Source organism: Plectropomus leopardus, chromosome 10 (genome assembly GCF_026936395.1).
Source record: "Plectropomus leopardus strain MGB_pleo_1.0 chromosome 10, ASM2693639v1, whole genome shotgun sequence".
NCBI classification, from domain to species: Eukaryota; Metazoa; Chordata; class Actinopteri; order Perciformes; family Serranidae; genus Plectropomus; species Plectropomus leopardus.
Window position 1 is genome coordinate 21914243 of NC_142185.1, and position 14901 is coordinate 21929143.

Below are 14901 nucleotides of genomic sequence, written 5' to 3' on the forward strand. Positions count from 1 at the left end.
CTGGCATGAGCGTGGCTGATAGCAGCATGCTCACACTGATTAAATTGCAATCGATTGCTGCAAAATGTCAGGAAACTCCAGGGTCTAGTGCCATTTAATGTGCGTCAGATGAGGGCTGAAGGTAAGGGTCTGTGTTATCACTCATATGTCACAGAATGTGGGGGATGACAGGGTGGTGCCAGGAGTTTAATTGGCGTTAACGCTTGTGGTGTAGAGCGCGGGCTAAGTCTCCAAGGCAATGCCCAGTCAATGCGAGTCAAGAGAAGCTCTCAACAGGCTTTGAAGGGAAGCAGTTATATTTACTTACTGAGATGGATTTTGGGGGGAATTTTTTATAAAGCCTTACAACAGTCTGGAGAGTGATGGGAGGCATGAAGTTCAAAAGAAATAAAAACAGAAAACAATAACTTGAGTACACAGACATCAGGATCAGTCAACAGTGGGGCTCTCCTGAGCAAAAGAAATCCTTGGCTGATAAAAACTGACTTTATTGACTAATAAAACAGAGCCTATGATCAATATGCCTGTAAATTGCTTTTGTTGGATAAGGCGGCACTTGAGCCGAATAAATATAATCATGCAAAATAGCCTCCCTAGATCTATTGCTTATCTAGGACCTATTCATACATGTTGCTATTACTGCAGCAGAGACAAGTAACTATAGAATAACTCAAATGCAAGCACAAATGAAGAGCAAAATGACAAAGCAATTGACTTAAAAGCATCTCAGCTGACAAAAACCATAAATACTAATTAGCCCTTTAATTGAGCGGGAGGGGGCAGCCAGCCCTGGTCAACCTGCTCAGTTAAAGGTATCAAAGACACGAGAAGATTATTCTTTTGGATTACCTAAATGGCTTTGCAAGGAAAAAGCCATTAATCAAAGGCACCCAGCGCTCAGGAAATAGCTCCATAGAAAATATCTACAACCTTCTCATTTCGGCACAGAGATTTCTGGCGAAGCTATAAAGCACAGTGTCATGAATGACTGGCCCCACTCCAAACCCATTAATGATGTGGTGATTGAACTCTCATTCACAGAATAACCCAAGACACTCAAAATGTCATATCAGGTTTGTCAGCAAAGGTTGTTCTGACACACCAAGGTCATCTGCTGGAGATGTCGATGCTTCGATGTTAACTGTTCGAGTACCAATAATTCTGTCAAATGATAGACAGCGGTTGCACACACATACATCACAGACCTGGACCTTTAATCATTTCGACCGTACATAATCACTTCCAGAACACATCAAGTTGTCCAGGAAACAAAACCTGACTCATACTGTATGTTGGCCCATTAACTGCTGTCAAACTGAATGAATGTGACATACAGTATATAAGAGCTGGGCCCGAAACACTCAATTCAAAACATCACACACCTCCTCCTCCACAGCATCAACATGGAGACAATGCATCTATTTCCCTTGAGAATTTGTTGTCATGAATTTCATGGTCATATGAATTTCCTGATGATAAGTTACTCTCTCTGCCTCTGCCAGTAATGCTCTGTTTCATTCATGTAAAACACTTTCCTCTGGATGTTGTCCTCCTTTGAGTCGACTGGGGGGAATCTTCAAAATTCCCACACGAAAGCGTGACAGATAAATAAAATGAAATTCAGTCAGAAGTTGTCTCAAACAACACATAATTTATTCTCCTTTTGTTTTTATTCCTCTCCGCAAGGGGTAGGAAACGTGTGAAGTGCTGGCTAATTCATCACATGGCTACGCAGACGATTATCATCATAGATGTATGTGAATTCTAAGCTGTTGCAGCCTGCATTTGTATGTATAATCATGAAGTTAAAACTCTTTAGGACTTGAATTGCTGGAAGAGTAATGAGCGAGGCGGAGTGGGTGGATGAGAGGGTGAATTGGATGTGGGGGAAGGTGTTTTGTGTACTATTTTGCATTTTTCTGTCTGTTGGTTGTGTTCGTGCCATACTGTGTGAATGGAATGAGAATCTAATACAAAACTGACCACAAAAAAGACATTATTCATATCCTATGCATCAATTTGTAGCTGTAAGCTATAATTTTTTATCAAGTTCCTGTTCTGATGATAGTTTCTGAGCTTTAAATTCTCTATAAGTCTGCACTACATAGTTTCTCAGAAGATGCAATGTTATTATATTGCCTTTTTTGCACTGAAACTGCCAATTACTCTCTGCCCTGTGGTGCTGGATACTATCAGGTTTTGGCCTGGGGAGGACGAGGACAAGATTCCGGGGGTCAGTGTGTCATCAAAGCCTTATGGGACTAGTAGTTGTTGAACGTTGAGAAAATAATTGCTGCTTTATTTTAGTGTTGGAAATATGAGGTGATAGTAGCAAGCAGTGCTGGCCCTAGCAGATTCAGTGCTCTAGGCAAAACTTTGCCTGCCTTTTATATTTATTGTATTTATTACAAACAAGAACAACAGCTAATGAGACATCAACACAAATAAACAAATTTAGCTAAAAAAAATAGTAATAATGAAACAATAAAAGAATACTGTATGTGCAAATCTGCAAATCTAGTCTTTCTCTTTAATTTTTATCAAATACTGCCACTTTGTCAGTGGACATAAATATATGTCCACTGTCCAATATATAACATAAATATAGGTTTGTCACATGTATTGAGTCTTTTCAATACAAACTGACAATGTACCTAAACCACTTCATGGTTACCATTATGTCCTTATGTTTAGGCAACAAAAGCATGGGGTTAGAATTAGAAAAAAATCATGGCTTGCTTAAAATAAGTATGGTTGTTACTAACGTCATGTAATGCCATGTGACATGTCAGCGGTTACGCTTACTAGCACACTACATTGTTATTAAAATAACAGCCACTGTTTTATGTTTACACTTGTGAAATATATTTAAATAATAACAAATAACTATTGACTTTTGGTTTTGCACAGGAAACGAACACCAACTTTGGTTTTTGGGTGCTGTGTCTATAACTGCCGGCACTAAGTGCGCAAGAAAAGGTCCCTTCGTGCATTGGTTACACACAGATCACTGACAAAGCAGTGGTATTTGACAAGTTGAGAATGGGCTGGTTCTGCATGGCTTTTGCCTTAACTTTTTCTCATGATCATATCCACCAAAGATTTTTTTTTTCTGCGACCAGCATGTTTTCTTTAATGCTTTGCAACAGGAACGCCGCATGGATTTTGGGCTGAGTGCTGTTGGTTGGGGGTCTTTTTATGAGTGTCAAGAGTTGAAAAGTGTTTAACTTTGTGGAAAAAGGCTGCATTTATTCAATCACAGTGGAGGAGGGACAAACAGCCTACCACAAAAACAAACTGTTGCATCTGACATGCACAAGTGCTGAATAACAACAGGAATGGAGAAGAAATCCTTTCATATAAAACATATGGCCGAAACATGTTTCCTGTTATGAACCTACACAGACTGGCAGGTCAGTCCCCTCTCCCTGCATGCTTCAGCCTTCCCCTCATCCAAAGCAAGTACTCTACCTTGTGCCAACATGTTTCCTTCCCCAGATATTCAGCATCATAGCAACCAGATGCAATTAAAGCTTCTCAGCTGAAAAAACGCTGTACCTCCAAAGCGCTCTTAAACCACGTGGGCATTTCTTAAACAGCGTCTGGTGTTTTCAGCTGGAAAAAAACGCTCGAGCATGCCCATCATACATACATCACCTGTTCAGACTTTGGTGATCACTCACCGATGAACACATAAAGGTGAACTGCACTGCATTACCAGGACTAGAGGTGGTCTGGGTGGCACCCTAGACAGTCACCTATGTCAGCTACAGGAATATCTTCCACTGGTAGCCAGACTAAATTTTGCTTAGCATATTGGGCAGAAAACCCCAGTTATCATATTACAGCTTCTCAGAAAGGCTATAAAAGAAAGTCTGTCTGAGAAAATGTATTGTGGCGCTGAGGCCAGTAGAACAAAGGCTAGCTTGGAAAAGGGGGTGAGACTTCTGCGCTCCATGCAAAACTGCCTTAAGATAAAGTTCTTAAAGTGGCTGTCAGATGCTGCACTGAAGTCAATAGTGAAACTCCCATATAAAGTTCTTCAGTGCTCCCTTTTATTTCCTTCAGCCAGAGAAAAACAGCACTGTCCTGAAAAGAAGGAGATATTGCAGTCCCCGCATGTCCTTTTGCCAGCAATATTTTAAAGATGACACTCAATTCAGGTGTCAGTTCCAACCATTGTCACTTCATTACACGCCAAGTTTTCTTTTAGCTGGATTATTCCAGCGCCGCGGTTGTCTCTTCCCAACTTACGATTTTTCTGCCACACTTGACCCTGTGATGCGTTTCCATCAAGGTCAGGGAGAAGTGGTTATGAAAGGGAAAAAAAACCCACAACACTGTATTCAGATCCAGCTCTAATCTCCTTTCTCAAGATGACGGGGGGAAAGGATCACATATGACGGAGGAGTCTTTATTATGGATTGGAGAAAAAAAAAAGATGACGAGAGTCCACGCAATCACTCCACCCTCTGGTGCAAGAACTAAATCCCCAAAGGAAACTCCTCATAAACATTCGATTTGTTCAAGGCTGCTCAAAATGTGTTCAGTTCCTCATTTATTGTACCTTTGGTGCGGAGCTCTGTGGTAGCATGTCGGCCAATCAAATAACCTGGAAGCCGGTTTCCTGCTCCTGCCATGACTGCCATCATTTCCACCCCTCTGACAGGCCTTCCAATTCAATTTAATGTCACTAAATTATACATTGAATTAACTGTATATTAATTCAATTTGATTTGGGTTTAATCAGTGGCATGATTTGTTTGTTTGGATCGGCAGGAAGGGGTTCATAGAGAGGCTGGATTGTGGGATTTAAACGTCATGCTGGATGGTTACGTTTCATATCCCACACTAAAGGGAGAAAAAATAAGGGATCAAGGGAATGTAAATGCTCCCTCACCTCATCTAAGCCAGAATGAAACTCCACTTTGGCTGCCATTTTCATCCACACATGTGGAGTTTTCAGGAAAGGGACTAGTGAAAAGAACACATTTGCCTTCACAAATTGCATGAAATCCTGCCCGGGATTTAGTGATAAGGGTTTAGGGCTTGAGGAGACACACACATTCTGTCAGGGAAGCTTTTGGGAGATGCTATTAAAGCATTTTTTTCATCTGCAGTAAAATAGTGACCTTGAGGAGGTAGTTGTCTAATTACTAAGGTTATAATATTTAGAACGATTAGAGAAATAGTTGGTTTTTGGGGGTTGTTTTTTTCTGGGTTAGATGCTGCGTCCTTGTTGCAGACAGACCGTAATGAGAATTGAAATGAGAGTGGATTGGACAGGAGGTATTGCATCACTGTCTGATGCGGAGACTTCAGTCGGTGCCAGTTAAAGCATGCAGGTTTGAAATGGGGATGCAGCTCATTTAGTTGAGCTGCCTCTTCTTTTGGCTTTGTTCTGGCTTTTGGGTAAACAGTAAACAGACCTCACATGATCTGACTTTCAGTGTTTGACGGCGTAATTATTTAGAAAAAAGGACTATTTGCAAAACTTAACTGAAGAATGTTACATTTTACTGTGACAAATTCAGAGTAGAGCCGCCAGATGGGCGAGGAGCAGAGCTGTGGATCCTCACTGTAGCCGCGGCTCTGGGGGTCAATATTGCAAACAGTGTTTCCACTCCAACACAAATAATTTTGATCCTTGTGATCCAAACGTTTACTTATCCTGATTTACTTCCAGCCATTGCCTCATACGACAAAGCAGGCCTTTGCCTAGCAGCAGGGGCACTTTCAGAATTTGACATTGGGGGCTTAGCACTGACCTCACTAAGCCCCCACCTTATTTAGGTGCACCTTATTTACCCTTAAGAAATTGTTTTGTTTTTTTTATGTTTTACTTTCCAGATTAATTGTGAATTGTGATGAAAACAATATTTGTAATGGTAAATGGACCTGCATAGTCATTTGACCCCTCAAAGCTTTTTCACACTAAGAGTCACATTCACCCATTCCCACATACATTCTTATTGGGGATGATAATAATCAATAGAAATTAAATAATAAAACAATTAATTAATTGTTTGTCAAGAACTTAATCAAACGTGAAATTTCAAAATCAATTGATGGGATATGGAATGCTGTCTATATATGAAATATGTTGCTGTGAGCTTTAAATGGGGAAAAATGCACTTGCTATAGTTTGAAATAAGCAAACTTTTCATGTTTTTTTTTTCAAATAACTATTAATTGATTGGTAATTTTACCATTAATCGATTAAGTACAGTGCTTAAGATTTGCAAACCTTATTCCTACTTTTGATGGCTGAGGCATCAGTACAAGGTGCCAGCTGCTGCTCATTCAAACACATTCACACACGGATGAAACAGCCAGCAGGGGCAATCTGCGGGTTCAGTATCTTGTCCAAGGATCTTTGACATGCGGACTGGAGGAGCAGGGGATCAAACCAACCAACACTCCGATCAATGGACGATCCACTTTAACACCTGAACCACAGTCACCCCTGTAGCTGTTAATATTTTGTATTGAGCACAGACTACTTGACAAGTAGCAAATAGATTAATCTGCACTTGTAGAGCACTTTGCTCGTCGTTTTGACCACTGTGACACCGAATCACAGTCCCCCATTCACAAATTCCTACACTGGTGGCAGAGGCTATTGTACAAAGTGCCACCTGCTCCTCAGTTTTTTTCTCCTGAGACATTTATACACAATCACAAACTTACGGTAAAGCCATGTGGAGCAACTTGAGGTTCAGTATCTTGCCCAGGGATACTTCGACATGTTGACTAGTGGAGCAGGGGATCAAAATGTCAACCTTCTGATTAGTGGACAACCTGCTCTACCTCATTAAAAAATCTACTGAGTAGATGTATTAGCATATATTACTCCTTGTATTCTAATTTGTAATTTTTATGTTTTTCATTATTACTTAATCATGATAAAAGAATAATGTATAGAATTATGAAATAAAAGGCAGAATTTAAACAGAAAATGGGACCAGATATATTTTTCTACAATTTTAAAGTTATGCTAACACTTAAGATTTACAGAAACCTGTACTGTAATTACTGTCATTATCTATCTTTATTTATCTATATGCAGAGTGATTGTTTTTCTGATGTACTTCTGGGTGACACACCTATTCATGTAATTTTTTATTTTAAAAAAGATGTGATCAACACTTTAGCTATGTAATGAGTAAGATACATGAAATGATATGAAAAAAGTAAAAATAAATAAATAAATAAATAAATAAATACAAATCTAATAAGCAGAGCTGAAAAATAGTTAAATATATGTATATTTGTTAAGTTTTAAGTGTTAACAGTGGAATGTAACTGAGTAAATTTAAGTATAGGAATGGAATGACAGATATGTATATCTGGGGCTTTTTTTTTTATTATTAGGCCAATTCTTATTTTTGAAAAATACATATATCCTATATATTTAGATCTGGGGCTATTTACAGAACATGCGAGGCTGAGGCCTTGGACGTGTAGGCCTGATGACGCCACTGCCCAGCCGGGTGTGAATGCTGGTTACAGACGTGCCATATGATAGATGACTTAGCATTTGACATGGCTGTATGTCAACTACTTTTTTGATTGTGATTTATCGCTTTGTGCACCTACTGACACGAGTTTAAGATTCAGGTCATAGTTGAGACCTCTTTAACCTCTAATCAGCATAGATGTAGCACTGTGCAAGCACTGAGGTTTCTGACTTTAATTATGGACTATTATTATCATTGTGGGATGAACGCAGAGGTCACTGAATCTTTGCAAATTGACCCTTACAATTCTGCTTTTGTTCACAGCTTAGACTAATGTTCTTTCGTGAGGTTTTCAGGAGGAGAATAAATGAAGAGCAATGCATCTTTCAATCCTATATCTCACAATCATCTGTGCAGAAATGAGCAGAAACCCTCGATAAAGACGTTTATTGTCCATTAATAGATACTTGCAAGGGCATGCAATAGGGAAACTCATCTGTCTGTTTCGGTTTGGTTTTCATACAGCACGGAGACGCCGAACAGGATTGAAAAGAGAGATATAATACCATTGCATGCAATTAGATTCAGACCCATGCAAGAGCTGAAAATGGATGATTTCCCAGGGGGTTGTTCTAATCCACTCAAGTGCCATGGCACCTTGTCATGCACTTCTTTAAACAAATCATATTTTTATCTTGGCGTAAGGTCACCCTATTTACATGCATTTCTACGGCTGCCAAAATTATTAGTTGGCATTACTTCTTAAAACACTGTAGCCTGTTCTTGGTGGCAATTTACCTTAACTGGGTATTCATAATAGATCCATTTACACATCTATAAATGCACTGTGCGTGTGGAACAACAGCACCACAGGACATCCATGTCAAGTCTCAAAATTGCATTGTGGTTGATGAATGCATTTAGCGAGACTCCATCATCAAGCAGCTGCTGGTGAAAATGAAAAGAGTGGCAACATTCATCAACACTTGCACATAAATTCAAGTGTGTTTCGTGACTAAATAGGTGCAGCATAATCACAGACACTGCAATAATAATGTGATCCATTATAATAACACTGCCGCTTACCATGCGTTACCCTCTGCTGATATGAGATGTGTCAGTGGCTACATGGAGCTACTTGATTCTCACTCCTGCTCCACTTACTAACCCGACTTTTGGGTCAAAGTATGGAGCTGCTATAACTGGCCTATAATAGTTCATATAGACAAATGCTCTCATTATGAGGTTAAGAGGCTTGGCTTGCTGTGATATTTACCCGACTTGCACAGCGTTATGGTTAACCTACTTTTGCTCACTCAAAGAGGGAGGGGGTAGCTGGCAGCTGCTTTTCATACTTTTATGCCAACGGACTGATCTATCTGTGGATGAAACACCACGATAGGTGGATAAGGATATTCTCTTAAATGCTTTATTTATGATGACAGAGCCTCTCATTTGAAGAGGGTATCAAAGTTGCATGAAAACAGCTTAACCCGTGTGCCCTAACCAGAGTATAGCTAATCGAGAGATTATCTGTGGACACAAAGCTGCTGGTGTGCATGAAAGAATTTCCCAGTCTACCAGTTGATGTAACCAGTGAACCTTTAACTACTATTGCTGCTGGATTGCTTGGCTGATTTGTAACCAAAAGATGACCCAGAAAACTTCATTTCAGTCACAGCGCGACACATTTAATGTTTTATTGATTGGTCGAGTAATGATAAAACTGTGGCTTACTCAACCCTGGCTAACAATATAAACATTCTTCCACAAGCTTGATGATTCACTGAAAATTGTAGCATATCAGTAGAATGGAAAAATCCATATGTAGCATGTTTAAATAGACTAAGGATAAACAAATCACAATAGCCAATTACTGCAAACGCTGCACTACAGCAGAAAGTTGTTTGTTGAGGCAGAGTGTTAAGGACAGTAGGAAAAAAGGCGACTCAGGAATAATTTGAGCTCCACTAATTTAAAAGGAATAGTTGCTTTTAAGTGAGGTTGTACAGGGTACTAATCATGGACGGTATACCACAAACAGTAGATGGCAAGTTTGGAGAAGCGGGCTGGAGTCCTCCACTGAAACTAAGCAATCGTATTTTAGCTACCTAAAAAAGTCCCACCAAAAAAAATATTGTCAGTTTTACTGTATGTTATATTTGAAATATCTTTACTGCTTTACCCTCATATCAGACAGTGATTTCCAACGGGACAATGAAGCAGTTATTTTGTTCTCTTTAAAGCCAGACACCAGTGAGAAAAACAGCGATTTCACATCACTTAACATACAGTAGGAGCTGCTGGTCTACCACTGCCACAAAAGGTTATTTTGTTTGTGCTATTGTGTGACTTTAGCATTTAAGAGGGTAATTTCAGATTCACCAAAGTCACACAATATAACACAAACAAAATTACCAATCGAGGCAGTGGTAAACAAGAGTTCTCAGTGGCCGAAAAAAAATTACAACTCGAATTGAACCAACCCATGTGAGTTAAAGCTCAAATCTGCCCATCTGACATCATCAAATAAAATACTGAGCCTGAGCCCGATCAAGCCCGATCCCCCCCAAAAAGCACTAGTCGGCTTCTAATGCCCAGGACACACCGCTGCGTGGTGGCACAAGCCACACGCATCTCCAGCGGAAATAGACCAGCACGAAGGATTACTGACCCTCCACACTGTATTTCCCCTGCAGAGAAGCTCCCTGCCTCAGCTGAGAGGAAGGACAGAGAGCCCGGCACAGACCCTTGCTGCTCCCTTTGCTTCTCTACCTGCCTGCAGGGCGAGGAAGAGACAGAGCTGCTGTCTGCTGCTGAAACTGGAGATTATATCAATCAATATAAAATATCAATAGGCAAATATATGTTGGATTTACATTTTCAATAAATAATTCAAAAAATTAAGCACAGAGTGCTCGCTTTTTGACATTATTTATTTTTCTAAAAATAGATTTTTTTTCCCCACAGCCCAAGCCCTAACTGACCTGGCCAATCAGTGCACAAACCTGAGCTTTTCCGGACCCATGACGACCCACCCGGCTTGGGTCAAGATTGAGAACTCTATGTTAGACCAGCCTTTCCCATGTTTAGTGTGCTACAATGATTGTTCTTTCAAGTTTACTTTGTAACACATAATATTCACGTCAATTTCAATCAGTCTCTTATTTCCGCCTTCTCTCCATAACAGCAGCAGCACCCATTCTGACATTGTAAAACTTCATAGTGAATAACATTTAAATCAGGCTAGTGTCATACAGACACAACTGTTCCTCAAGCATATTGATGAGGTGATCCTTTTGTTCCATCCAAATTGCCTTTTCAAAGGTGGCTGTCTAATTAGCTGTCTAGCTTGTTAATTCCACCATGCAACCACTAGCTTCAGAAAGTAAAGAATACAGTAGCAGAGGACTGTCAGGGTTTACAGCTCAGTCAGCAACTATTTATATCAAAAGAGCAACAGCCAATGCGGAAACACCAACACTCATGTCATCAGTCACACCGACCAATAGTGCAACTTCACCACTCACTCAGTCACTCACTCAGTCAGGGAAATACTGTCGCGTTTTTGGGGGTGGCCTTGCATGCTGCGGTCCAGCCAAATATCCAAACTATCCCTTTAAGTGTCCAAAATGTAATGGCAAAATAACCATTAAAATCGATTAATTATTAGTCTTTGCTCATTTTCCCATAAGAGCCCTGATGCATCTATTATTTGCCTTTATTTATATAAAATATTAAACTTATGAGACAGGAAGTCCATTCAAGTGAACTTTCATCTCTTTCCATTTTCAGTGATGCTCTGACACCGCAGACTTAAAGGCTCTGCACAGGCGTTTTCAGTTATTCTGCCGTATCAGACCTCTGTTGGATGCGAGGTCCCAAAACTCTCATGTACTAATAATCATAACGGTGTAAATTGACTGACCCTAACAGGTGCAATAAAACAGGAGAGTGAGGGAGATGTCAGTGGAGCACTCATCTGTACACACCCACACAGTCCTCAGGCGAGGTTTAATCAGCCAAAATGAGTGAAAAACACCTGGGTGGACCACAGGTGCACAGGGGCTTTAATGTCAGTGAAAGTGCTGCAAAACAGCAAACTTTTAAATACAAGGAAAAAACTACTTTACATCCTCTTCACAACATTCATATTGGCTTACTTTCCGTCTTGCGGATTTAATTTTATGACAATACGTATATGTCACAAATGCAATGCCTTTTAAAAGCAGACACTCAAATCAAGGATTTTAGAGTGTCTTTAAATGCATCGCAGAGATGTTATGTTCAGTCGCAACTAAACTAAAACACAATGATGAGGGAAAGTAAGTACATGTGCAGTGTGACACTGAAGATCATCTGTCTATAAGATGCTTCAGCTCTCGACAAGTTACAGTTTTTCTCCATCGTATACTGATAAAAAATGAAACTATGCACATAATTCTGAAAGCTTGAAGCTCTTGTAGCAACAACAGGACACCAGGCAGCTAAACTCACAGCACAATTTCAGTGATTTAACTCAATAAAAATTCTAAATCACATCGTTGCAAAAATCTAAACCCAAATCACATCATTTAGCACACTTTGCTCACCCCAAAAACACTGGCCTTTAAAATGGCATATCCGAATTACTAACTTCTCTCCATCACATCTCTCCTGTTCAAGCTCAGTTAGCAAAACACTTCAGTCATGTGTCAGAGTATAAATAGGTCTCATGTGACCTCTCCTGTGTTTGGGGACTGGGAATAAAGCAGCATGGAGAACAAAGAGGAAAGCATAAAAAAACAGCTGAACATTTTACTGTATTACACTATGAAATAAATAATTGCTCTGTTATCTTTCGTATTTTTACACTGATTTCATCATTACATCCCCAGAAAGACAGTCTTAATATTTTTTTTAACTGTACTGTTTCTCGTTTCACCTAAAGTATCAGTTCAGTTACTGTGAGTTTTGCCAAAATAGGAAACATTGGGGTATTCTTGGACCTCAGTTACTCAACTAACATTGTTGCAGAATCAACTATATTATTAGTTTGCTGCAGGAATGCTCAGCTTGCTTCGGTTGGGGGTCACTTTTGAAAAATGACAGGAGGCCAGGGACCAGTCGCAGCAGCCCCACATATATTTTAGGATTTAAGGACAATTCTCGGACTTTAGGATGTTTCTTGGATCGTAGGACATTTCTCGGATTTTAGGACATTAGGGAGCTAGGACCTCTGTCTAGGGTTGCAGGGATCCCCCTTTTTGATAAAAAAAACCCCTCTATTTTGATATGTTTTTATGCAGTTTGGTATGTATACTAAAAGTACAAAAACAATTCCCAGTGTGAATCACTTAATTTTTATTGTAAATTAGAAGAAGGCTGGGGGGCCACCCAGGCCCTGAGTTATGAGTTTCGCCAAGTTGGAGCTCACTGGAGCAACAAATGAGCATTGTATCCTCTGCTAACACAATGATTGTGTCAATGCAATATTTATATGACATATTCACAATATTGTATTAAAATATGACAATGGCCTTTTTTCAAAATTGTAACTAATTTTGGAACATAAAAAACTTTGAAAAAGAAACATTTCTCCACTCTTTAGACATTTGAATATGTAACATGGCCTCATAAAAAAGCCAAAACATAGTATATGTAATGTTAATGTTTTAAATTTATTTCATTAGCATTTAACTGATTATCTGTACCAGATATTCACATGATATCTGTGTATAATGTTTTCGTGGAAATAAACACTTTGAGAAGAGAAAACGTTTTGAGTGCTTTAAAACTTTTTTTCAGCTTTGTGTTTACAGTTTTGAGCAACTGAGCCGCGTTTCTGGAAATATGTTTAAAGGAATGGGAAACAGTTTAATTTAAATAATAAATTGAAATGCATAAACCCTGCTGTGGCCTCTAGCCGCCCACAGACTCCATGGTAGATGAGCAACTGGCTGTGTTTTGGCTGTACTCACTGCTTGTTTGATGATCCAGGGAGCTTCTGGGGTCGATTGATTCGCAGGATGTATTGAGAGTTGCAGGATGAGTGTTGCGTCCAAACGAAAAAAAACAACAACAACAAAACAAAAAACATTTCCCCAAAACAAACAGGCCTCCACGAAAGCAAATCAATAAATGAATTAATCGAAGTTTAACCAAAAACACGGCGGTCAAGACTGTATCCTGTCGGCGTCTTCCTTGCTCGACGACCGTACACCTGCCGTTAATGACAGGATGCTTACGTCAGGTAAGGTGATGCATTCAAGTGACTCGGAAAAAAGGGAAATTATAAAAGCTTGCTAGAAGTGGCTCTAAAAGAAACCAATGGGGAATCAACCGTCAGTATAAATCCTGCATGCTGTATGTATATTATATAAACATATACACCCGCACATACTTTACATAATCATCCAGTCCATGTCACTCCAGTCACAGTTTATTTATTTTCCACTAATTGTATAATTTAACAACATACAGAGCACTTGAATTGTATTTATTTTACACTTGTGTATGGGAGAACAGGGTTGGTCGTCACACTTTTACTGTCATTTGAATCCCATTAAAATGGCATCTTTAACTGGTTACTATTTCAATGTGAATTGGAAGCCCGTTGTGATGTATTGATGCAGTGACCCTACACTCATTAAACACATTTTGTTCAAAAAGATATACAAAGTCAAATATGTCCTCTGCACTGGCAGCATCCATTCCTGTTGTGGGGTTGGTTGTAACTTCTATTTTTCATGGGGGGAAAAAAAATACAAATATTTTAAAAATACATTTAAAAAAGTTTCATTTCATTGAAATTTTTCACTGAAATGCAGGAACCTAACTCATGCACCAAGAGAACATAAGCAGTGAAATAGTTTCTATAAGTGCCTTTGTCATCCTTATACAACATTATAAAGAACAAAATGAAAGACAATACATGTGACAACCAACCTTCTTATCACAACTTATCTTATCACTTATCACAGGACCTTAAAATATGACATGCAAGATACCCTTCTGCATTAGTTTTGGATGTTCAAGGACAGTGTCAATTTTCCATTACGTGCACTGCGTCCTTTCAAAATGCACTTCCGTTTTTTTCACAGGATATGAACAGTTTCTCTAGCTCTAGCCATCCATACTTCATACTTCTAAATAGCAGAAATATAAATCCATTTTGCAAAAGCCTACAAGAGAAACACAGAAAAGCTGAATATTTATATTTGACATAACATTTATAAAAAAAAAGTCCACTCAATTTGATGAAAAGTGTCTTCCCCCTAAAATGACCCTGTGGGTGACCTCTGACTCCAATTCTGAAAATTTCAACATTTTTTAACAGCACCCTCTAGGGAGCGAGATCTAATTAATGTGACAACCAACCCTGTTCTCCTCTACATAACAGCCCTGTCCTTCTTTGACCTTAATTTTTCCTCTTTTTTTTTTTTGTTGTTGTTGTTGTTCA

General features: G+C 39.2%; 1 long non-coding RNA gene across 1 annotated transcript in view; it reads right to left on the bottom strand.

Annotated features, from left to right (window-relative positions):
• The window catches only part of LOC148188514 (uncharacterized), a 52849-nt gene extending 39187 nt beyond the window's left edge, over nucleotides 1-13662 (bottom strand). Inside the window, exon 1 of the long non-coding RNA XR_015777641.1 lies at nucleotides 13421-13662. This is a non-coding gene — a long non-coding RNA (uncharacterized LOC148188514). The remainder of the gene's footprint in view (nucleotides 1-13420) is intronic.
• Between the last annotated feature and the right edge of the window lie 1239 nt (nucleotides 13663-14901).